Source organism: Triturus cristatus, chromosome 2_1 (genome assembly GCF_964204655.1).
Source record: "Triturus cristatus chromosome 2_1, aTriCri1.1, whole genome shotgun sequence".
NCBI classification, from domain to species: Eukaryota; Metazoa; Chordata; class Amphibia; order Caudata; family Salamandridae; genus Triturus; species Triturus cristatus.
In genome coordinates, this window is record NC_140581.1 from 35,600,727 (window position 1) to 35,626,855 (window position 26,129).

Genomic DNA, 26,129 nt, shown 5'->3' on the forward strand with positions numbered 1-26,129 from the left:
TCCAAATTTGAATTTTTTCCTATTTTCAGATAAAGAACCAGCACAAATTTGCACACACTTATCTACCTCATGGAGCAGGTGACAAATGTGATCAGGGCCTTTCATGAGGCCCATGTTGTGGATGATTGAGGTGGACATTGAAGGAGGGAAGGTTAGGTGAGCGGGAAAAAGCTTGTTGCTCCCTGAATTCAGGCTAAGGGCCTGATTTAGATCTCGGCAAACGGGTTACTCCATCACAACGGTTAATGATATCCCATCTGCTAAAATATAAATCCCATTCTGTCCTATGGGATTTATATTTTGGCGAACAGTATATCCATCATCGTTGTGGCGGAGTAACCCGTACGCTAAGAACTAAATCAGGCCTTTAGAGTGAAGATGGAGGACAGGTAGCAGAAACCGCCTGCAGCTCCGGTATTGAGGTCAGTTCCAGATTTGGTGCCTCTGGGCCTGGTATTATTCCATTCAAAGTTTGCAGACCTGCTAATTCCGGGTCTAGAAACACCAGTCGAGAGTGGTACTGCCGCAGGCTACTTGTAAGAGGGTCTTGGTGTTTCCGAATTTTAAACTTCTGTTTTTTATAGCCAAAATTAAAATGTTGAACATCCTGCATCTAAAGGGTAAAATAATGTAAAGATCCTTTTTGGGAGCGGAAATTTTCTTCTACAGACTTTCAGCCCAACACTACCTAAATTGATTGAGCACTGGGAAGAATGTGTGAGTAATGTTAAGCTCTAAGAAGGGTACATCCAAAATAAATCATATATTGAAATAAAACAATACTAAAAGATACTGTCATAAATAACCAAAGAGTTAAGAATAAAACTTACATTTTCATTATTAATGCATTGATGAAATTATAAGGTATTAAGTTTAGTGGAGTGGATAGGAAATCTAAAAATACCTGGCTAGTGGGTGAAACACCTTATTCTAGCTCCTAGTCCATATATTAAAAACAGGGGTACTAGACAACGATGTAACCATAATGAGTTAAAAGTCTCTAGTGCTGGTCAACATGTTTCGAGCCTCCCCACGGCTCTTCCTCAGGACCACGCAGGGGCCAGCTCTGTACATTTCACTCCTAAGTGACCTAAAAGGTGAGGTAAATAAATAGTTAAGTGAGAAGTAATGTGTACACACCTACTGTGTGCGCACTATAATACATACGATTTTAACTCAATTGATCGTAGTATCTGTAGGAGATAAAACAGAACACTGTTAGCCATACATCTGCCTGCCTGGGCACTGGCAGGTACTGAACTGTATATAACACACAGCGTCTAGAACACACTTAATATAGTTAGTTACGCTTGAAAATAACACCGTAGTCGTCTGTTCCATCGTGCATTATAGGTGGAATTAAACGTGCGTGTGTCGTCTCCTAGGGAGATCCTAAATAAATATGTGTTTTAAAAAAAAAACGAAACATAGACACCACTTGACAACACATGTAAAAACCACAAAAACAAAACTTTGTATATTGCGCCATTACATACTTCAAATGAGGTTCAGATTAGCCCCATGGTCTGGAGGGGTTGAGGGGCTCGTATTCATACTCTGAAATAATGGTAAAGTATGTTTAGATATAAGGATAGCAGCAATTCTCTGAAAAAACATGAGAGAGCAAGTGCCGTGGTATCGCAGTTGTCCATTGTTGCCGTTTTTGCCGCCAAAAGCACTCTGTAGTGGCTGCGCTGTTAGGGAGGAAAGAGGGACACTTACTTGAGTGGAGTTCGCCTCGGCAGTAATTCACCTACTCGTACCCCTGGAGACCGCATATTAACGTGTCTCTCCACGGGTACGGGATTAAATACTGTTACTTCCGCCTAGTCATCAGATTGATGCTAGAGCGGTAACCGTACCAGGAAATGGCCGCCCGAGTGTGGCAAAACGGCGGCCATGTGGGGGGAATGAAGTAAGGAAAAAACTGTGTTAATGACAGTAAATACAGGGAAATTCTTCTTATGAGTCGGTTATTTCCTCAAAAAAAGAGTCGTTGTTAATGTTGAGGTCTGATTCATGTACAAAGACCGCCTTATCTGGGGGACAATTGGTGGCCAAGTTGGATGAGACTGGGATCTTCTGTTATTCGTATTGTTTCTCAAGAGTAAAGTTTTTCGGTCACGTTAGCCACTGGGCTAGCATACTCATCAGTGGGGGCTCATGGTACAGCGAAAAAAAAGTGATTAGGTGCAATCAGAGGTTTTTTCAACAGGTAACACTTTTCAAGTGTTTTTCTTTGGACTTTTAAATGTGTAAAATTAAATGTTTCATATTGTTTAAGTAATTCTTGTTCTTATCTTGTGAATTGCCCACAGGGTATGTTATCATTCAGACCCCTAATATCCGTGCGGAGTTTAAACACCCAGCGTAGTTCCTTCTCCAGGACCGCAAAGAGGCAAAAACAGAAGAGGATCACAAGTACAGTGGGCACAACCACTAGAGTCCATGAACATGAGTATGAACACGAGGAGCATGGGCTCTCCGGGCAACCCCTCAACCAGCCACCACCCAGTTTAGTGGTTAACAAATCAGACGCCACACTGACATCAACTCAACAAATTGTGTTGGAAAAGGGACTAGGATTTGTTCCCACCCCCAATATGGACAAATTCCGACTCTGCTGCGAATTGAATGAATTTTAACAGACATCAATAAGATGGGGCCCAGGTTGCTCCACATTATGAAAATATTTGGGGAATCATCGGGTCTCTTCATGAATCCCCGTAAATCTCCCCTTTGGGATCTGGGGGAAAAGACGAGACTGGGGCCTTGGGCATCAACAGTGCAGGTTACTACAGTGAAGTATCTGGGAGTTTTCTTATCGGGGTCGCCAGGCATGTCATGGGACAGAAATATTGTTCCGATATGGGCGCGGGTACATGAGGAGTTGAAGGCTTGGTCGCACATGCCCCTATGGCAGGTCAGCCATCTTCAAGATAGTCTCGTTGCCACGTCTGCTCTAACAATTTCTAAATTATTATACATATCCAGTCCTCCCGACCTTGTTTTGTCAGGTTAAAGCCGCATTGGGTCAGTTTCTGTGGGGTGGAGGGGCGCCCAGAGTTGCATTGCGAACCTGCTTTCAGTCGACGTATTGTGGAGGGTTGGCTACATCGGATGTCCAATCATATTATATGGCTTCGCACTTGCTGATATTGAATGAATGGTGGTATGGGGACAGGTTAGACCCCCGCTTATGCAGTGGAGCGACGATGCATGGGGACTCCACTCTACACACTATTTTGTATTCGGCACCCCTGCGTAACTCTCTACCACCGGCCACAAGGGTGGTTTTCCAGGTGTGGAAACAGGCTCTCTGCAAAATGGGGTGGTGGGACAAATTGACGAGGGAAGCCCCACTGTGGCATAATGGATGGCTGCCACAACTGGCTGTTTTACTGGGATTTCACGGGTGGGACAACATCGGTGTCTCTACCCTGGGAGATGTGATGCACGGTCCGGGGTGTGGAATTTTCCAAATAATCTAGTTGTCGAAGGGACAAAATGCCACTGAGATCTACATGTCCTGTAAAATCCACTTGTCCCACCTACCCCCGTTCCACATAAAACCTAAGGGCTCCGGCTGACAGAGAAACATTTACAACAGCGTTGGAAGGAGATAGGAACTGATAAAGCTGAAATATGCCAGGGGCTCACTTCACATCTGGCAACACTGGTACTAAAGAAAACTCCTTGAGTGTGTATGTGCACCTTGTGAAAGAGAAAAATGCACTGCAGCTACTCAAAGTGACTTTAACCAGAGGATTATAAGTAATGATGCTGACCCACTTCCCCATTGCTGTATGCTGTAGTGGGTGGAAGCAAAATGGGAATGACACTACAACAGACCAATGGGTGAATAGGTGGCGGAAAGCCCCATTAAGTAATATTATACATATTATTTTAGTAAAATCAAAAGGTCTTGGCTAAAGCCAGACCTAAAAGTGATGACGCAATCGCATGTCAGACCACTTACACATGCATGCTTGATGATCATGTATATTATTAGTACATTGAGGTAGCTACTGTGTTCTATGGAAAACAACGTTCACTTTTCGAAATAAATATATTTTTCACCCACATTCAGATCTGGGTCTGAAGTCCTGCCATGGCGTTTTGGGTCTGAGCAAACAATGAGAATGGTGCAATTTACGCATTGTGCCTCTGTTCCAGACTGACAGGACCCTCCTCAAGACATAATCATCATAGTGAGTCCCGCAAATGTTATGCCACCTTTGCGCCTCCCTCTAGGGTACCTAAGTTCTTACCCATTATCCAGTAATGCCAGTGTCCTTTTACAATTTTTTGCAAGCCTGGCAGTTCAAGAATGATAAATTGCAGTGCTGATGCTGAGGTGCCGCCGCAGCTTAAAAAAATGTGCACAATGGGCCAAATTAAGCTTGAAAAATAGAGGCACTGGCCAATTGAGTATTTTCTCGCACAAATGGGAAAAATATCACCCATTTGTGAGGGAAATTGCCCAATCTGGCTTCTCTGTCACACGTCTGGTGTGAAAGGGAGTTTTGAATCTGCTATTCCCACCAATGGAAAGGTGCGCAGTAGGCACTGCTCCAATAGCAGCGATGAGGTCGATGGGAGCCCGCGCTTCCTACAGCCACAAGGGTGTATCTCAGTACACACGGTCCGTCGCAGCAGTTCTATTCTATTCAGAGCGATCTGCTCGAAAAAATAACATTTTGAACACTCTAGCAATGCTTTAAAAAAATATTTTAATCACTGTTAAGAAGATTACTTACAAGAGGCGTGATTTACAGAGACACTCACACTGTCCACGATTCTCAGAAGCTCCACAGAAACAAAGGCCCTGAAAATGGACATTACCAGATATTAAAGGATTTAAAAAATGAAAGCATTCCAACCCTCTTAAAAGACCATGCACAGGATGGGAAAGTTAAAACCTCTCCCCTTCCAGTAACATCTGATAGCGACTTTGACACTTCACAAATAAGTGCTTTCCCACCTCATTGAGAACACCCCTCACTCAGCTGCATCCGCCGTGCGGTAACCACGCCGCCAATACATCGTGGCAACCTTCACATCGGCATTTTTCACTCCGTGCGCCGTTGCAACGCGAGTGCGTTGCGGCTCATTGGCAAGTATGATACATCGCCAACGTTAACATAGGACGTCGTAACATCGGACGTCATAACATCGCGTGCCTGCTCCCCTGCGCCCCCTCCCCTTAACCCTGACGGCAATTCTTTTATTTCTATTCCCCTTTTTTTCCATTTTTTTTGGCTGTGTATTTATTCCCACAAAATACGTACATTTCAAACCATACGTAATGTACTAATTTACCGTCACCCTTGGCTGTGTATTTATTCCCACAAAATACGTACATTTCAAACCATACGTAATGTACTAATTTACCGTCACCCTTGTAAAAACGTATGGGTGGGATATAAAAGGTGTCAGCCAGCGTGCCTCCTGCCATTTCCCCCTCACTTTTGCAGCTGGCCAGACATGAGCCCTACGTTCCTGGCGAATCGGTAAGTTGTATCGAAAAAGAAACAGCAAAGTTGGGAGCTTCCTTTAATAATAAGAATCGTTTTTTCGCCAAATGTACCCTCTTTGCAACATTAATCAATTGTGTAATGTATATTTGTCGGTGTGTTTACGCAGTTATGGGCTGAAAGTTAATAGCTCACTATTCTATATTAGGACTTTAAGTTATAAATTGCAAGTCACCAACGGATGTCTCTTTTGAAAGCATTAATCTGCAGATCTGTTTCCATCCTATGCACTCTGTAATCGACTTCGTACATGTTCTTTGCAGCAGGCATATTAACCCTCTGCACTAACTTCACCGAGGTCACAACCTCAACTATACAAAACACGGATCTCCTTCCAGGATGGTAATTCATCACACAAGTTTCCTACACATTTCTGTGAGGCCTGGTAATTGCCGGCGGAAAGAAATGCTGCAGCAGGTGCTTCGAAAGCTTTTAGTGCTGGCTGCGCCGTGACATGTGCGACAATGTTTTTTTGCCCATAAGCCAAAGGAGTGAAAGTGTAGGAGTCACATGTCACCCATACTGGTAGGCAGTAGTTTAAGAGGGCTTGGTGTGGAGAAGCACAAACGCAGAGTCGAAAAAGAAACAGCAAAGTTGGGAGCTTCCTTTAATAATAAGAATCGTTTTTTCGCCAAATGTACCCTCTTTGCAACATTAATCAATTTTGCAATGTATATTTGTCGGTGTGTTTACGCAGTTCTGGGCTGAAAGTTAATAGCTCACTATTCTATATTAGGACTTTAAGTTATAAATTGCAAGTCACCAACGGATGTCTCTTTTGAAAGCATTAATCTGCAGATCTGTTTCTATCCTATGCACTCTGTAATTGACTTCGTACATGTTCTTTGCAGCAGGCATATTATCCCTCTGCACTAACTTCACCGGGGTCACAACCTCAACTATACAAAACATGGATCTCTTTCCAGGATGGTAATTCATCACACGAGTTTTCTACACATTTCTGAGAGGCCTGGTAATTGCCGGCGGAAAGAAACGCTGCAGCAGGTGCTTCGAAAGCTTTTAGTGCTGGCTGCGCCGTGTGCGACAATGTATTTTTGCCCATAAGCCAAAGAAGTGAAAGTGTAGGAGTCACATGTCACCCATACTGGTAGGCAGTAGTTTCAGAGTGCTTGGTGTGGAGAAGCACAAACGCAGAGTCGAAAAAGAAACAGCAAAGTTGGGAGCTTCCTTTAATAATAAGAATCGTTTTTTCGCCAAATGTACCCTCTTTGCAACATTAATCAATTTTGTAATGTATATTTGTCGGTGTGTTTATGCAGTTCTGGGCTGAAAGTTAATAGTTCACTATTCTATATTAGGACTTTAAGTTATAAATTGCAAGTCACCAACGGATGTCTCTTTTGAAAGCATTAATCTGCAGATCTGTTTCCATCTGCGGTATGAAGGCTCCGGACCCGTGATGTTAAACCCGCGTTGCGATGGCAGCGCGTGAATCTGAATTAGTTGTAATGGGTGTTTCCCCCATGAAGCGGTGGTAGCGCAGCGCGCCTGCTTGCGATACGCTTTTTTGACGTCCTCATCTGAGGCGCCGAGGTGGGCCAGGCCTAGGCTTTTGTACTAATTAATCTACCCACGCATGGTTGCTAAAAATATAAATAAAAGAAAATCGCAGCACCTCCGTCACAATATCACACAATTCAAGCGGGCAAAACTGCTTATTTTACCTGAATGCTTATTGCAAGCCTTGTGGCGGCCACGGACTACTGCTTGCAGAGGCTGAGTGACGTTTCACTCCCCCAGCCAATCACTGGCTAGAGCCCAGTCATGGGCTGCTAGCCAATCAGATGCCGCCAAAGGCTCTCTGCAAGCGTCGGATTGGCTGTGAGTCCCAGAGTGCCCACAGCCTGTTGTTTTAACGTGATTAAAACGTGATTAATGTCTACATGTCCGTCGGACATAAATAGACAATAAATCTTCTTGCCCGTCAATATAAACAACATGGTTCGGGCGTCGGGCGATATGATTCCCCCCCCCCTGTAAACACTGCACCACACATAGTCGCCTATTAGTGCTCCTATGTAATTTCGCAAGTCGAAGCAGGCCTCAATCTGCAACGGATTGAGAGGACCCCAATGATGAAGCATGTCCACGGTGGGAAACCCCGGTGAGTGGGAGGACTCAAAAAAGCATTTGCTCTTTCTTGTCAGAAATACCTGACCTAAGAATCTATCAGCACAGTCACACCAATCTGCCAGAGGGCCACAACGATTTCGCAATATGATGATGTTTTGGGGGCATATTTATGAGCCCCTTGCGCCGCCGTAGCGTCGCTTTTTGTGACGCACCGGCAGCGCCAACTACAAAATCTTATTTATGAGGTCACACAAATCCACTTTGCGTGGCTTTAAATGACCTCAAAGATGTGGAGAAAGGCAAGGCAGTGCAAATCGCTGCGTCACCTTACTCTGTGCCTGGGAGGCATTCCATAGTTGCTGCGGTGAGTGTTGCCACGCAACTGGGTTTTGACGCTTCCCATGGAAACCTGGGGATGTGCCAAAGCCTTACGCCTCCCTAGGGAGGATGCAACAAGGAAAAATACCTTTATTTCAGCTCTCTGAGAGATGTCCGTAGCCTTACCGTGCGACCGACACGTACCCGTAGCCGGTCCGTACTGCAGAGGAAGTACGATGCGCATAACTGCCAAAAATCCGATCGACACGTAGGCTGTGATTCAAGCTCCATTCTTCGTCCGAGCTGTAACTCCTAACGCTGAACCGAGTCGCCCGGAAGCAGTATCCATAGCAGTTTCCGGCATAACAAGTACGATGCGTACTTCCTACGCGCCAGATGGGTCGCCACGTACGGGACGTCACAGCATCCGGAAAACAAGCATATCCGCTACGATTCGCGCCACAACTCAATCCACGGCTACGAAACGGACCAGCTTGCAGCGGGTACGAGACGGAGCAACAAGCAGCGTGTATGACACGAACACATCATGAATCCCATCGCGCAGGTCATACCAGTACTCTACATCTATGACCGGCTCAGGAACCGACGCCGCCGGCGGTAAGTCAGACACCTACCAGATAAACAAACGACACTTACCCGCAAAATGGTACACACACAGAGGGGATCCACATCCTGGCCACTAACAGGCCACCATAGGGGTTGCATGGCCAGCACCACTACCACCCCCACCCATAGGGCTTATGTTCCCCAGCACCCTTGCCACCACCAGCCATTGGGGACCTGTTGCCCATCCCCCCTGCCACCCCCAGCCATAGGGCTAATGTTGCCCATCACCCCTGCCACCCCCACTCATAGAGGACCTGTTGCCCATCACTACTGCCACCCCCACTCATAGGGGACCTGTTGCCCATCACCCCTGCCACCCCCACTCATAGGGCTTATGTTGCCCATCACCCATGCCACCCCCACTCATAGGGGACCTGTTGCCCATCACTACTGCCACCCCCACTCATAGGGGACCTGTTGCCCATCACTACTGCCACCCCTACTCTTAGGGGACCTGTTGCCCATCACCCCTGCCACCCCCAGCCATAGGGCTAATGTTGCCCATCACTCCTGCGACCCCCACCCATAGGGGACCTGTTGCCCATCACCCCTGCCACCCCCACTCATAGGGGACCTGTTGCCCATCATTACTGCCACCCCCACTCATAGGGGACCTGTTGCCCATCAACCCTGCCACCCCCAGCCATAGGGCTAATGTTGCCCATCACCCCTGCCACCCCCACTCATAGGGGACCTGTTGCCCATCACTACTGGCACCCCCACTCATAGGGGACCTGTTGTCCATCACCCCTGCCACCCCCACTCATAGGGCTTATGTTGCCTATCACCCCTGCCACCCCCACTCATAGGGGACCTGTTGCCCATCACTACTGCCACCCCCAGCCATAGGGCTAATGTTGCCCATCACCCCTGCCACCTCCACTCATAGGGGACCTGTTGCCCATCACTACTGCCACCCCCACTCATAGGGGACCTGTTGCCCAGCACTACTGCCACCCCCACTCATAGGAGACCTGTTGCCCATCATCCCTGTCACCCCCACTCATAGGGTTTATGTTGCCCATCACCCCTGCCACCCCCACTCATAGGGGACCTGTTGCCCATCACCCCTGCCACCCCCAGCCATAGGGCTAATGTTGCCCATCACCCCTGCCACCCCCACTCATAGGGGACCTGTTGCCCATCACTACTGCCACCCCCACTCATAGGGGACCTGTTGCCCATCACCCCTTCCACCCCCACTCATAGGGGGCCTGTTGCCCATCACTACTACCGCCCCCACTCATAGGGGACCTGTTGCCCATCACTACTGCCACCCCCACTCATAGGAGACCTGTTGCCCATCACCCCTGCCACCCCCAGCCATAGGGGACCTGTTGACCTTCACTGCTGTCACCCCCACTCATAGGGGACCTGTTGCCCATCACTACTTCCACCCCTACTCATAGGGGACCTGTTGCCCATCACCCCTGCCACCCCCAGCCATAGGGCTAATGTTGCCCATCACCCCTGCCACCCCCACTCATAGGGGACCTGTTGCCCTTCACTACTGCCACCCCCACTCATAGGGGACCTGTTGCCCATCACTACTGCCACCCCCACTCATAGGGGACCAGTTGCCCATCACCCCTGCCACCCCCACCCATAGGGCTTATGTTCCCCAGCACCCCTGCCACCACCAGTCATTGGGGACCTGTTGCCCATCACCCCTGCCACCCCCAGCCATAGGGCTAATGTTGCCCATCACCCCTGCCACCCCCACTCATAGAGGACCTGTTGCCCATCACTACTGCCACCCCCACTCATAGGGGACCTGTTGCCCATCACCCCTGCCACCCCCACTCATAGGGCTTATGTTGCCCATCACCCATGCCACCCCCACTCATAGGGGACCTGTTGCCCATCACTACTGCCACCCCCACTCACAGGGGACCTGTTGCCCATCACTACTGCCACCCCTACTCTTAGGGGACCTGTTGCCCATCACCCCTGCCACCCCCAGCCATAGGGCTAATGTTGCCCATCACTCCTGCGACCCCCACCCATAGCGGACCTGTTGCCCATCACCCCTGCCACCCCCACTCATAGGGGACCTGTTGCCCATCATTACTGCCACCCCCACTCATAGGGGACCTGTTGCCCATCAACCCTGCCACCCCCAGCCATAGGGCTAATGTTGCCCATCACCCCTGCCACCCCCACTCATAGGGGACCTGTTGCCCATCACTACTGGCACCCCCACTCATAGGGGACCTGTTGTCCATCACCCCTGCCACCCCCACTCATAGGGCTTATGTTGCCTATCACCCCTGCCACCCCCACTCATAGGGGACCTGTTGCCCATCACTACTGCCACCCCCAGCCATAGGGCTAATGTTGCCCATCACCCCTGCCACCTCCACTCATAGGGGACCTGTTGCCCATCACTACTGCCAACCCCACTCATAGGGGACCTGTTGCCCAGCACTACTGCCACCCCCACTCATAGGAGACCTGTTGCCCATCATCCCTGTCACCCCTACTCATAGGGCTTATGTTGCCCATCACCCCTGCCACCCCCACTCATAGGGGACCTGTTGCCCATCACCCCTGCCACCCCCAGCCATAGGGCTAATGTTGCCCATCACCCCTGCCACCCCCACTCATAGGGGACCTGTTGCCCATCACTACTGCCACTCCCACTCATAGGGGACCTGTTGCCCATCAGCCCTTCCACCCCCACTCATAGGGGGCCTGTTGCCCATCACTACTACTGCCCCCACTCATAGGGGACCTGTTGCCCATCACTACTGCCACCCCCACTAATAGGGGACCTGTTGCCCATCACTACTGCCACCCCCACTCATAGGAGACCTGTTGCCCATCACCCCTGCCACCCCCAGCCATAGGGGACCTGTTGACCATCACTGCTGTCACCCCCACTCATAGGGGACCTGTTGCCCATCACTACTTCCACCCCTACTCATAGGGGACCTGTTGCCCATCACCCCTGCCACCCCCAGCCATAGGGCTAATGTTGCCCATCACCCCTGCCACCCCCACTCATAGGGGACCTGTTGCCCTTCACTACTGCCACCCCCACTCATAGGGGACCTGTTGCCCATCACTACTGCCACCCCCACTCATAGGGGACCAGTTGCCCATCACCCCTGCCACCCCCACTCATAGGGTACCTGTTGCCCATCACTACTGCCACCCCCACTCATAGGGGACCTGTTGCCCATCACTACTGCCACCCCCACTCATAGGATGGGTGATGCGCCACACATCCATCATACTCCAACATTAGGTATGTCAGCAAACTACACCCCCCTAACATCATGACAACAGTGTGTAGTCTGTGACAAATGCCCACAACAGTGATTATGACTTTGAACATACAATGTAACTAACAGCACATGTCTGACCTCACACTGCACATCTGATACAGCATGGGTGTGTGTCACAGTATCCCCAGGCAACTACACAACACATGAGGGGGGCTGAAAAACAGTGACACAGATGTGGACACAGTGCCATACAAAAGTATACCATCATTGGGACACCCTTAGTGGGCAATCAGGCATTGTGAGATGAGAGGGAGCACAAAAGACACATGTGACACAAGCTGGAATGAACACCAACTAACACAGAAAAAGACTGACACACAACAGCACTACCCCCAGGGACCAGACATTGGGGTGACACAAGCATGCATGACACCTCCACTGTGATGACAAAGGCACATGTCGTTCAAACTGGGAAACCCAGACATGTGTCCTGTTCCACAAACGTACATCACACATACACACACACAAATCACTCAGCATGGACCCACATCCATGAACAAACGGGAGCTAGGGGACCATCCATGCAAACATTTACATCAGTCCAGCCTCAACACCACACACCCTTAACTGCAAGAATGTGCATCTGTGAAGCCCACATGGACAGGTGACATTGCACATACACCCATGACAAACACATGAATGTTGGGAGGTGCACAGACACATCACACAAGGACAGTTTACAACCCTGGGGAATGACAGACATACTGCACAGTATGTGGTACATGGCCATGACTTCAAAGCTCACGTAACCTTCAGAATTCCTGCCACAGTACCAGGACAATGCAGAAGCTAAGGAGAACCACAAGGCACACATGCTGACACCTGCCAACATTGCAGCCATGAACCCGACAAGTGGGAGCAGTCACACACACATACAAATGTGTCAATCCCTGAAAGTTACCACCTAGGTACAGCTACATGATTTTGCAAATAAACAAGTGCCTTGGGGAACCCTGACTGTGTCCCATCTGTGTCTGACGACATCATCAACACTCAGAACTGACAAATCCCAATGATGAAACACCAATTAACAGTAGTGTGTCATGCACCCACACATGTGGTAGCCCATGGCAAAGTAGTGGGATGAACACAGTACCACTCAGCAAGTATCAACAACAGGAACATATCAAGGGAACACTGCCTATGTATGAAAAGGGATGTGGACACACACACATGCTCATACAACACACACCATGGGCCCAGGCTATGTCACGGGACAACACACTTACTTGAGGGGACCCAAGTCCTGTGGAAGCCCAGCTGTGCCAAACATATTCACAGCACCTCTCACTCATGTCTGCAGAACACTTGGTCAGTCAGCCATCAGTTACCACACAATGAAGGCTCTGGTCACAACAGCCTGGGTACGTGAGTCTCCCCTAAGTCATCTGCACATACTCAAAACATATGTCTAGCAAGTTGCACAGAGGACCCAGTTGCTCCTATTCCAATGATGCCCACGCCTGTAGGTCCAGTGGTGATGCGCACAAAGTTTTTGGCATTGACAAATTGGACAATGGGAAGCACGTCATATGTGCATGGGTGCACGCCAGAGATGTGAAAAATGCAAATGAAATGTTCACAGAGATGTCCACAAATAGTTGATCATGACACACCCAGGTAGCTGCAAAGGATGACATGGATACCCACCAGAATAGGATACATATCTCATGGACCACATGGAGTACCTCACAGCAACACATCAGTATTCAACATTGGAAACCAGCATTACAGGTGCAAGGGCAGTTAAACATCATCAACATAATGTACAGCTAAATCAAGTTCACAGTGATAAAGAAAAAAGCTTTATTCAGCATATTAAAAGTTAAACGTACGTTCAAACAAAAGGCCAATGGCCAGTCCATGTCCAAATGCCAAGGAATGAACTAGAGTGACAACTGTCACACGTTGCTTGCCAGCACTGCTAAGGACCGGGGTCATCCCCTCGGAGGAGCACATGGGGGCAGGCCAGGCACCGCAGGGACAGGATCAGGGCACAGCAGAAGGAGGCAGTGAAGAGGTGTTGGATGCAGGCGAGACACTTGCAACTGCAGTGGAGTTGACTGAAGTGGTGGGTGCTGTCACAACTGTGGGGCACAAGTAAGATGGGGTGGGTGCCGGCACAACTCCAGTGGGCAGGTCAGATGGAGTGGATTGGGTCCCCACTGCAGTGCCCAAGTCAGACGGGGTGGTCGTGGACTCCACTGCAGTGCATACATCCATGGGAGCGGAATGGGGGCAGGTGAGGTCGGCAGGACAAGGGGGGGAAACGTCAGTGGCACTAACCGTCTGACCAGGTGTGGAGGAGCAAGTGGTAGGGGGGATGGCCTTAGCATTTTGGGGATGGTGTATCTGTGGGTGGGAGAACCCGGGGCAGGGAATGGCGGGGGAACCTCTGAAGTGGTGGCCTGGGGGATGGAGGATGGAGACTTTGCCTTGGAGCTGCGTGGTGGCCGGGGGTCTTGCTCTTCCCGCTCCGGGGGGACTTGCGGGTGGGGGTCTCAGTCTGACTGTGCCTGGGGGAGGGTGTCTGGGTGTGAAGGGCACTCCCCTCTGTGTGTGGGGACTTCCTCTTCCCCATGTAATCAGGATCTACTGGGTCGGTGGGGAAGAGGCCAAGGTCACAGAGGAAGAGCTTCTGGGGAGATGGGGTTGCAGGTGATGCAAAGGAAAGGGGCTGGGAGGGAGAGGTCTCGGAGGACTGCGGAGTGGTTGTGGATGACTGTGTGTGTGTCTGCAAACCAGCCCCTGTGAGTGTGGTATCAGTCCCCTGCGCTTGCTTGTGTGCACGTCTAGACCTTTGTTTGGGTGTTTGTGTGCTTGGGACAGGTAGGCTGCAAGGAATCTTGGATGTTGCAGGGGTAGGAGGGGTGCGGGACTGTTGGAGGAGGGACACTGCTGCCGTCAGGGAGGAGGCCATGGACTGATTGGTCCTCTGTAGGGCAGACATGCCCGAGGAAATGCCCTCCATGAACGACACCAGTTGTGTCAACAGACTTGTATGTGCATGGAGGACCTTCAGCATCGACGTCTGCCCTACATGGATCTGCCTAAGTAAGTCCACAGACTCCTCACTCAGGGCAGCAGGGGACACAGGGGAAGGGGGTGCGGTGCCTGGCACAAAGGAGACATGCTCACGAACACGGGAGCCTACAGGGACCTCTGGGATGGGAGCCGATGGGAGGGTGGTGGTGGTGGTGGCAGCGGGGACAGCCTCACTAGCTGGGGTTTGGTGGCTGCTGACACCCGCCTCCACAAGGGAGTCATCCTCAGAGCTGCTGTGGACCTCAGCTGGGTGTGATGGTGCTGACGACTCCTCTGTGTGGCGCCACTCGCCCTCCGTGCCACTGGGTCCCCCCGACTCCTCTCCCTCTGTCCCTGTCAGGCTCTGTGGCTCCTCCTGGTCCGTGGAGCTGTCCCCTCCTGTGGCCGTGGATGTATCTGGATAGGAATAGGAAGTAAGAGAACAACATCAGTCACCTGCACTGACTGCACACACCACAGTGAGTTCATCACATCACAGGGCAAGCCCTGGCATCATCAGCTGAACACAGCTCAAAGTGCCAACACTGTTTAGAGTAAGCCAATTGTCATTCTCAACCTCAACCATGGCACACATAATCTCCCTTGACTTTCACACATATGGCTGTTGCATGTTGGATGCTAACACCCCAATGTGCCGACATGCACCACCCACACCTCATATGGACATGTAGGAGTATGTCACTATACACACAGCAGATCTCTTGCTACAGGTGTCCGGATGAAGGAATGGGCAGAGACTCATTTCACATGCTTGTGATGCATGCCAGCAACACACACTATGATGTTCTCATGACCTGATGGGCAATGCCACAATGGGGTGCATGGTGCACACTTGAACACAATGCAGGATCACTCTTAGCAAGTTAAATGCCATGGCACTGGGATGACCAGAAAGTCAGTCAACACTGTCTCCTGTCACAGGGGCAAGGCATCCAGACAACAATAATATGCACTGACTCACAATCCTAGCTCAGAGTTAAAGCTAACTCTGCAGATGACCGGCGCACTTGCCCATCCCCTGCAAACAACATATACAGGACCCAGAAGACCCCACATCATACAAATCAGACATATGAGTCTCTGCAAACACAACTCCCTGTACATTAACACATCACAGTCTGCCATGCATGTAACCCAGCTGCATGAAGGACACAGTTGCAGACACCATTGTGCGCTGTCAGATGATCACACACCTATATGTCACACAGGTCTTGTCTCTCACAGTCACATCTCAGATGTCATGCTGACCCTCTGAATCATGGACACCCCAGTTGTACGTAATAACAAGCCACACCCTAATGACACAGAGGCAGACGCCTGAGGGCACATGTCACTAAGCACAACCTGTTATTTGATACACAGGAGTGAGATTACAGAGTGTTTCTAAATGTCCTTGAGGAGCCATGACTGGCCAGGTCTACATGAAACAGTGTTTGGCCCGGGACAGTAGTCAGGTGGCTAAGCAAGTGTGACATACTTGATATACATACTCCAGAGGCCCCAAAATTGGAGTCCCCTGCTGCATGGGTTTGTTTGGAATACCCCAGCCACATGTGGCGAGTCAGACCAGCAATTGGAACACATCTCAAGGGCACACACAGATCACATGTCAGATCATTGGGTAAACAATTGACCCACCCATGAAACATACACGAGAGTCACGGGAACAGATGCTGTCCGGTAGATGAAGCATAGCTGACTGCAGGGAAACAGTGCCCTAGTGACACAAGCAACAGACTGTAGGGGCCACACCTGTGGAACAGATGAGGAGGGTGCATCACACAATTGAGGGACCTGAGTATTGCACTACAAGACCTACGTAATGTGGAAGTGTGACCAGGCCAAAAGACTTCAATTGGCATGTCAGACATAGTACACAGATTAGGCATGGATTTACCCCCTTCCTGCTGCTGTATGGCCTTCAGCTGCCTATCCAGGTCCGGGAAGACCACCGCCAGTATCCGGAGCATGTGGGGGGTCAGGGTTCGGTGTCCGCCCCTCCTGCGTGGAGGTGACAGCTTCAGCTGGACTCTAGCTATCCTCCGGGTCCAGCCCCGAAGGTCCTGCCACCTCTTCTGGCAGTTGCGGATCCGGTGCTTGTAGACCCCCACTGAACTAACAGCCCGGGCGATGGTCAGCCAGATCTCCTGCTTCTGGTGGGCATCAACCTGTGAGGATGACAACGTGAAAAGTACATTAACACACATGCCCCAGATTTGTGCAGCGCACATTTGGATATACATGTCATCATCACAAAGGGAAATGAGTTACACAGGTAGTGCAACCATGGGGAAGGAAAAATCACCTGCATGTCTGACATGTTAACAATGCCTGGATAGTTTAAGCTTGCACCAATGCACTTTAGCAGCAGGACACCTGTTCATAACATGTACCTACACACTTTGGGTCATGAAAGTAGTCAGTGAGAATGCTTGCCACTGGTGTACACACTGCTAGTCCTGCTAGTCAGACAATATGCATAATTAGGAAGGCAGTGGACTGCACACTCACCTGCTCCCCTGGTTTCCCATGGAGCTTGCTGTACTGTGGAAGGAGCCCGTCCAGCAGGACCTGGTTCTCCTCAGTGAAGGCTGGGGCCATCTTCAGAGAACGTGCCATAGCAGGAGCCAGAGGATGCAGAGACAGCAGCAGTGGTAGCAGGGATGTGGTCCAGTAGCATGTAGTGCAGGCAACTGAGCTCCCTGGGGGCCATCCAGCCTTATATCTGTGCTGCAGAGGCAGAATCTGTGCCATGTGTCTAAAGTGATAGGTCCAACACGGTTGCATTCTATGAATCTGGCCAATCCATTTAAATGTAAGACTCGTACACGCCTTCCGCATCGTTCAAATCTTCACCTTCATGAAACACTTGAAATTGCAACATTGTTGTAGGCATCCAACTGAATTTCCAGTGCACAACTTGTACAAGTTTTGAATCCGCATCCGTCTCCATGACAGTCCGGAGCCAATGGGTGCGCCCGGCTCGTTCAACTGACTGTACAACGCGTATTTTAGAAACACACATGCACCCGTCTCCATACGATTCAATGGCCAAGGCATACGCCTGTCTCGGACCATGCCTGCCTGACGCGTATGCATGATAGTCAGCCGTGTCGGATCTCATTGCATTCAATGACAAAGCGTACGCACGGCTCGGTCATGAACCATGCAATGCGCATGCATTGACACCCGCGTCGGACCTCATTGCATTCAATGACAAAGCGTACGCACGGCTCGGTCATGAACCGTGCAATGCGTACGCATTGTCACCCGCGTCGGACCTCATTGCATTTAATGACAAAGCGTACGCACGGCTTGGTCATGAACCGTGCAATGCGTACGCATTGTCACCCGCGTCGGACCTCATTGCATTCAAGGACAAAGCGTACGCACGGCTCGGTCCTGAACCGTGCAAGGTGTACGCATTGTCACCCGAGTCAGACCTCATTGGTGTGACTATTTTACGGATGCAACACACATTTACTGGCCAGGGACACCTGTGCACACATACCACACTACAGCATTGGCCACACAGTGTCCCATGGCATGTAAGGCTGCATTCCCTGGGTGTTTGGGGGGGGCCACATATGGTTTGTTGGGTGGCACTTTTGTGCAGCCACTCCCAGGCTGTGCACGTGAACATTAGGGCAGAATCCTTTGTGTGTTGTGCACATCACCACTGTGATGTGCAATTGTACAGTAATGGGCATGAGTCACGAACACAGTTTCATGTTGGATATGTTTGGGGCATGTCACATACACCCTGAGTCCAGGGGGTGATGGCATGTACATCACAGTGAGACCTGTAGGCACAATACTGATGTGCACCCACAGTCTGTGTGCATGTTGTGTCTCAGATGTGTCTGATCAAATGTGCCCAATGGGTGCCAGTCTCCACATCCATGTGGTATATCCATCAACCTTGATGGTGTGTGTGTGTCTAAGAGACGTACATGTAGGGCTGGCAGGAACAACAGTGGCCACTACCTGTGGGACTTACGCTTGCCTTGTGGTGTGTATGTGATACGCTATGTCCATGCCAGTGTCGATGTGGCAATACAGGGACCCTGGGTTTCTGCCTGGCAAAGATCTGTGATGCCTGGGAGACATCAGGCCTCACTAGTCATTGTGGTGTGTGTTTGGCACGTTGCAGCAGTACATAGGTTGGGTGACACAGCCAGATGATTGGCCATTGCACTACATGGGACTCATGTGGACATGTGGAATTGAGAAGTGAGGTGGTGGTCATGTAGGTGACATATGTGTCCATGCACAATAGCACACACCTCAGTACATTGTGTAATGTCATGATCTGTGCGATTGAGCCTGGTCATGGCCACATGGGTGGAAGAACTGACAATCTTCCTTTGTGCATCTCTGTACTGCAGGGTACCAGCTGTCCATCGACCGTTCCCAGACCTTGCAACCATGCAGGAACGCGACTGCATCAGACGGTACCGCTTCACCAGGCCACTGATTGAGGAGTTGGCGGAGCAGTTGGCGCCACATCTGCTACCTGGCCGGACATACCCTACAGCACTGACCCCAGAGGTGAAGGTGATGGCAGCCATGCACTTCTTTGCTACTGGTACCTTCCAATACACTGTGGCTACTGCTGGTAATATGTCCCAAACGATGTTTAGTCGGGTGCTACGCAATGTCTTGGAGGGGATGTTGCATTTCCTAGACCTTTAGATCAAGTTCCCTAGCCCAGCTGAACTCCCTGAGATAAAGGATGCCTTTTATACACTGGGGAGGATGCCGAACGTCATCGGATCTATTGATGGGACACATGTGGCCCTGATACCACCACAGGCACATGAGCAGGCATACCGGAACAGGAAGCACTACCACTCCATCAATGCTCTGGTGGTATGTCTTGCTGACATGTCGATCACACATGTGTGTGCACGGTTCCCTGGTTCTGCGCACGATGCCTACATTATAAGGAGTAGTCGCATTGCAACGCTGATGTCACAGATGCCAGCTCAGCATGCCTGGCTTGTCGGTGTGTACTGACTGTTTCTCATTGTGTGTGTTTGTCAATGTTGTATTTTGCACTCCTACAAAACTCAGCTACTTCTTCATTTTTGTGTGTATAGGTGACTCCGGATACCCCAACATGCCGTGATTGCTGACACCCCTCAGGAACCCTGTGACACCAGCCGAGCTGCGCTACAATGAGGTACATGGTCGGAGCAGGCGGGTGATTGAGCTGACATTTGGCCTACTTAAAAGCCGCATTCGCTGCCTGGACAAGACCGGAGGGGCCCTCCCATATGAGCCTGCAAAGCTGTGCAAAATAATCCTTGTATGCTGCATGCTACACAACATGGCAGTGCGGAAGGAAGTGACTCTCATCCAGGATGACGATGACCAACCGCCGGCACCTGTGGAGGATCCCGGGCTGGGCCAAGATGCCAGTGATGATGAGGATGAGGGTGACGTCCGCTCACAGCTCATCAACAATTTCTTCAGCTGAATGTGAGTTTCAAGTGTTGTTATGTGAATGTATGGAGGTAGCCTGGAATGTGTTGTGGCAGCTCTGTTGCTGTCTGAGTGTGTCTGTGTGCCACTTGACTGGATGCGTGCAGTGTTGTGTCCATTCAGGTGGTGTGTACTCCACAATAGGGTAGTACTGCTAACTTGTTTTTGTGTAGGTTTCTTGCGACATGTTTTGTGCATGTGTATTGCATTTCTCTCCTGTTCTGCTGTGCTTTTGACTGTGTCTTGTGTCTGTCCTTCCCAGGGTACTTTGCCTGTTGTTTGGTCAACACTGACCCCAAACACCCAGAAGCCAACACCAGTGTGGAAGTTGTCAATTCCCATCAACTGATGTACCACACATCCCTGGACTTCAATTCATCAACACTTTGTGAGCGTGTGTTCACTGTTACGTAGTATTACCGTGCAACTATTGTGGATTAAACGTGTTGCTGATGTGTAATGAACCTGTTCTATGCTTTGTTATGTGCGTTATCTGTCTTCCCACATCTGAGTGACATCTGCTTACCTCACCTGTGGACTTGTTACCACTGACTGGGGTTGGTGTTGTGTCTGTGCATGCCAATGTGTTTCAGGTCAACATCATTGTGTGGGATGAGTAACATGGCCATGGTGAGTATGTGTTGTGGTGCCATAGTGGTGTGTCTCCCTCACATGTGTCACATCACCATGACTCACCTTACGTTGGTCACATTGTTGCAGTATTTGGCATGCACTGTGTTGTGTAGCAGATCGACATCTCCCTGAACATGACAAGTTGGAATCAAAACAGAGGCAAGTATGGTGTACTGGTGAGTTTATTTTCAAACATGTGTGAGGGAAGTGCACAGGATGGTGGGTGCTGTAAATTGTTTTTGGAATCCAAAGTTCACATTAGAGTTGGAAGTGCTGGTAGATGAAATGTCCATAGTAAAGTCCACAGTCATCTGCTACATTGGCCCAACATGAACCCTCGATGTCATGTGGGCGAGTTGTGTGCGATTGGACAAGGTGAACGGGTTGCGCACAAAGAACATTGTCCAGAACAGGTTTAGAGTCCCTGGGGGATGTGCTGGGACATCTGCCTCTCACATGTCCTTCTTCGGACGACCCCTCTTCTTCCGGGGGGGGATCCTCAGGTGCAGGCCTCCGCGGTGCAGGGGACTCTCCGCCAGAGTCCTCCTCCCTCCCTGTGGCACTGGCAGATGGTGTTGCGACAGATGTTGTGGCCACACAGGGAGGTGTGGACAGGTTGGTGTTGATCTGGCGGAGGCATTGGAGTATGTCCCGATGCACTGCAGTAAGGGCATCCCACTTGGCCTCCATGCGGGCATGGTGGGCGACCTGCTCGTGTTGCATGTCCTTGAGGATCCCCACTACTTGGCCAAATCCTCCGGTGCTATCCTGGTACGCATCTATGATGCGTGCCAGGTGGGGGTCATCATGCAGTCCAAACCCCTCTGCAAAGCGCGCCCTCTGCCTCCCACCCCTCCCAGCACCCCTATCCACACGGGCAGGACCAGTGGCGGGACGCACAGGTGACACTGGGACCCCTTGGTGGTGTTGCTGGTGGTGTTTGCTGTAGCTTCCTGGGGGTCCTGTGTCCCTGTGCTGTGGGTGTTCATTGGCCTTGGTCTGTCCGTGTTGGCAGGGGTGCCCTGTCGGTGTCCAGATGCTGGAGGCGTGGTTACAGGGGGTGAAGATGTTGATGCTGCTGGTGCTGCATGATGGCTCACACCAGAAGTGCCAGGTTTGTCATCGTCATCCGAAGAGGACAGAGAGAGAGTCAGACCAGAGAGCTCAGTGTCCGCCAAAGTCTGGGCTTGGGAATCCTCATCATTTGGTGCTGGGTGCCCAGCACCACCTGTGTTTGGAAGAGACACACAATGTGAGTTATGTTTCTACATGCATTGATGGTTCACAAACATGACATTTTCTACTTTTCGAACAGATGCCTGCCTGTACACTACTTTTTCCCAGCTTGTCGTGGACAGAGTTTGATATTGTTGTTGGCCATTTCCCAGCATGACCTTGTGCTCCCCACAACAGAGCCCAGTGTCAGACATCTTGTCAGTCCCTTCTCACTCCCTGTGAGGCAAGTATGGTTCAGTGTGAGCTTGCTGGGCCATGTGGGTGGGTGTAGATTGTCTGTGACTGTGACTCCCATCATACTCTTGGCTACACCCCCTTCCCAGTATGCACATACTTCCTTCCTCTTGACTCTGCTTCCCTGGGAGGGGGTGTGACAGCAATGGCAAGATGGCTGACTGTGCAGTCCTGGTGTTTGTGGTTGGCCATTTGCCAGCATGGCCTGGTGCTCCCCACAACAGAGCCCAGTGTCAGACATCTTGTCAGTCCCTTCCCACTCCCTGTGAGGCAAGTATGGTTCAGTGTGAGCTTGCTGGGCCATGTGGGTGGGTGTAGATTGTCTGTGACTGCGACTCCCATCATACTCTTGGCTACACCCCCCTTCCCAGCATGCACATACTTCCTTCCTTTTGACTCTGCTTCCCTGTGAAGGAGTGTGACAGCAATGGTAAGATGGCTGACTGTGAAATCCTGGTGTTTGTTTGGCTACAAGTCCAAAGAGAGCCCCTGTGCTTTACACAGCAGCACCCAGTATGGGGTATCATTTGCTGATATTTCAATGATGTGTGTGTCAATGCATTCTACCCAGTGAGTTGTGTGGAGTTTGTGTTGAGTGGGGTGTGTCTCCACATGCTGGTAAGTATGGTCAGGGCTGTCAGTCCTCCTTCCCATCATGAAACGTGCTTCCATTGTAGGGCGTGCAAGTTGTCTTTCAGGATGTCAGTCAGTGATGTCCTGCTTCTGATTTGCACACAACCCCTAGCAGGGCCTTGTGCTCCCCACAGCAGGACCCAGTGTCAGCCATCTTGTCAGTCATTTTCCACTCCCTGTGATGTGGGCATGTTTCAGTGAGGTCTTGATGGACCAATCAGGAGGGGGAGCATTCTCTGTGACTACAGGCCCCATCATGCTTTTGCATACACTCACTTCACCTGCATCCCCACAATTCATTCCTGTCAGTCAGCTGCACTGTGAGATAGTGTGTTTGTGCTGGCAAACTGTCTGGCAGTGTCTATTTAGCTTTGTGCCACTGGCTTGCTCTATTTGTTTGTAGGTTGGTGCATGTCATGACACAGTTCCAAGTCACTATGAGATGGCAGGTATTGTGTTTGTCTGACTGGCATACACATATTGGGATGATTATCTATTGGTTACTGTAGCTTTGCTTGCAGTGCATGGTTTCACTGTCCCCTTGCCACACAATCTTGGATATGTTGTTTGTGTACTCACCAGGCTCTGTGATTTCTGTTAGGCCATGGAAGCTCTCTGGTGGTAGGATGTCCCGCACCTTCTCCTCCGAGGTCCTGAAGTAGACTGGTTTGGCAGGAGGGCCACCGACGGTGCACTGACTCAGGGCATGATCTTTTTCGATGAGTTTCTTGACCCTCCTGCGCACGTCATACCACCTGTTCTGGATATCGTCCTTTGTGCGCCTTGCTGGTACTTGAGCGTTCACCTTGTCCACAATCCTCGCCCACATCTTTGTTTTCTGTGACATGGGGGTTCTTTGGACCAATGTACCAAACAAATGTGGCTCTACTCTGATGATCTCGTCTACCAGCACTTCTAACTCACTATCTGTGAACTTTGGATTCTCTTTGGGGGCATGGTGATGGGTGGTGGTGGTGAGGGATGTGTGTGTGAGGGTGCAAGTGAGGGTGGGTTGGTGTTGGTTTTGCTGGCTGTATGTGTGTGTGCTTTTGGATGAGGTGCTGATGGTGTGTGGGTTGTGTGATGTGTGAGTTGTGAGTGTGTCTGTGGTTGCTGTATAATGGTGTTTGCTGCTAGCTGTGTCTCCTGTTTGCAAGGAATGATGGTAGTGATTGTAGTCCTTTATATAGTTGGAGTTGTGGGTGTGTCTTTGTCCCATGTTTTTTTATTTGGTATTTATTGGCTTTGTCATTGCTTGTTTGGTCCTTTTTTTGTCTTTTTTCCTTTGGGTTTTGTAGGCATGAAGGAGACGTTCATGTGACGGAAACGGACGCTGCTGTTGTCTCGTGCAGGCTTCTCCGCCTCGTTCACGCTGCCTATCTTCTGTGTTTGATACGCGTCGGTCGCGAAGATCTCTATTGCTTGTGTGCCCGGTTTTCTGTGCCTGTCGGTCGTGCGGCTTGGTCTCCGTGCGAGTCGGTTTGGTTTTACACGCATTGCATTGTACTGCGCGGATCGGACATCGCGGATACGGGTCGGTCGGGTTCATTCCGGGTTCGTGTCGGTCGGTGAAATTCGCGTCGGTTTTCCGGCCAGATCACTATTTTCCCTACGGCTCGGTCGTACGGCTTGTATTCCGTACGTGTCGGTTGTAATTCACTCGCGTTGCATCGTACTGCATGGGTCGTACGGCGCTGGTCCGTGTCGGTCGGTATTCGGTCCGGGTCCGTGTCGGTCGGTTCGTTTTGCGGCCTGTAGCGGAATCGGCCTCTTTATTTTACATGAATTATTAGTTATAAACATTACAATTTAAATTTAGAAACTAAGCAAAGTAATATTCTAAAAAATAAATTTCAATAAATATATAAATAACTATAAATAACTACACAACAATATGCATTAAAGTTAAAAATACAATGTAACTACAAAATTATAAAATTACAACCTGTATCCGAATATACAAAAATATGTAACCCAATATGAAATATTGAAGTACATAATTCAGAAAATTAATGAACGATTGGATCAATCAATAATTATAAAATACTTTTTTAAATGAATAAAATATGTAGTTACAAACAAAAGAAATATTAATGATTCATATTGACAAATATTTTAAACATCAACATATTATAAACAATTTTAATTAGAATAAATAATTACAAATATATATTCTATGTTTATTTAAAAAACAACCAAATATTGATATGATTTTAAAATACTAATCTAATAATTTAGCACTTAAAAAACAAATGAACCAATTATAAATTAATTTAAAATACTTCCTTACAAGCCAAAAACAAACCAAAAATAATAAAAAATCTATTAATTCATAAAATACACAAGAACATTAATATTTAAAATTCATTGTCTTACATACTTAATAGTGTAATAAAATGTTAAACAAATAAATAGCAATGTATTGCATATAGTACAATATTTATTTTGAAATACATTTTTCATCTTTGTCCAAAACAAATTTAAGAATCTGCCAACAAATAATAAATACAAATACAATTAAATAAAATATATTTTTTTTTAATATAAACTGATTTCATTGTGTCAAGTATCAAATACAATGCAGAGCTCTGTAACCCCGAAGCCTTCTGCCACAATGTATAAAGCTGAATAATTGTCTTGACATTTAGATTATACATTATCAGAAAAAACAAAAGAACATTAATGATACAATCCCCCTCCCGTCACACTAATTTATCACTATGACTCAAGCACCACTCCAACACCCACTCCACCAAATAAAGTTTAGCACTGTCTCCTTGGTCCCTCACTCCAGAGGCCTGACTGGTTATCGAATCGAGACATCGACAGGGGGTACCAGCTCCAGGTAGAGACCTCGATAGTCGGCCCTTCGCTTCCAGATCTTTGGATGTTTCTGCGGGCATCCCCTGGCTTTAAAAATTGGAATCTCCAACCCCATGCAAAAGTCAAGGCCAATCTTCAATGCTGACAGCGAAGGTGGGACCACTGCTTTCCA

The 26,129-nt window shown here is 49.3% G+C and overlaps 1 protein-coding gene across 3 annotated transcripts in view; it reads right to left on the reverse strand.

The window, feature by feature from the left end:
* LOC146863662 (long-chain-fatty-acid--CoA ligase ACSBG2-like) overlaps window positions 1-26,129 on the reverse strand; it is a 524,673-nt gene that overhangs the window by 150,771 nt on the left and 347,773 nt on the right. The gene's annotated exons all lie outside the window — the stretch shown is intronic.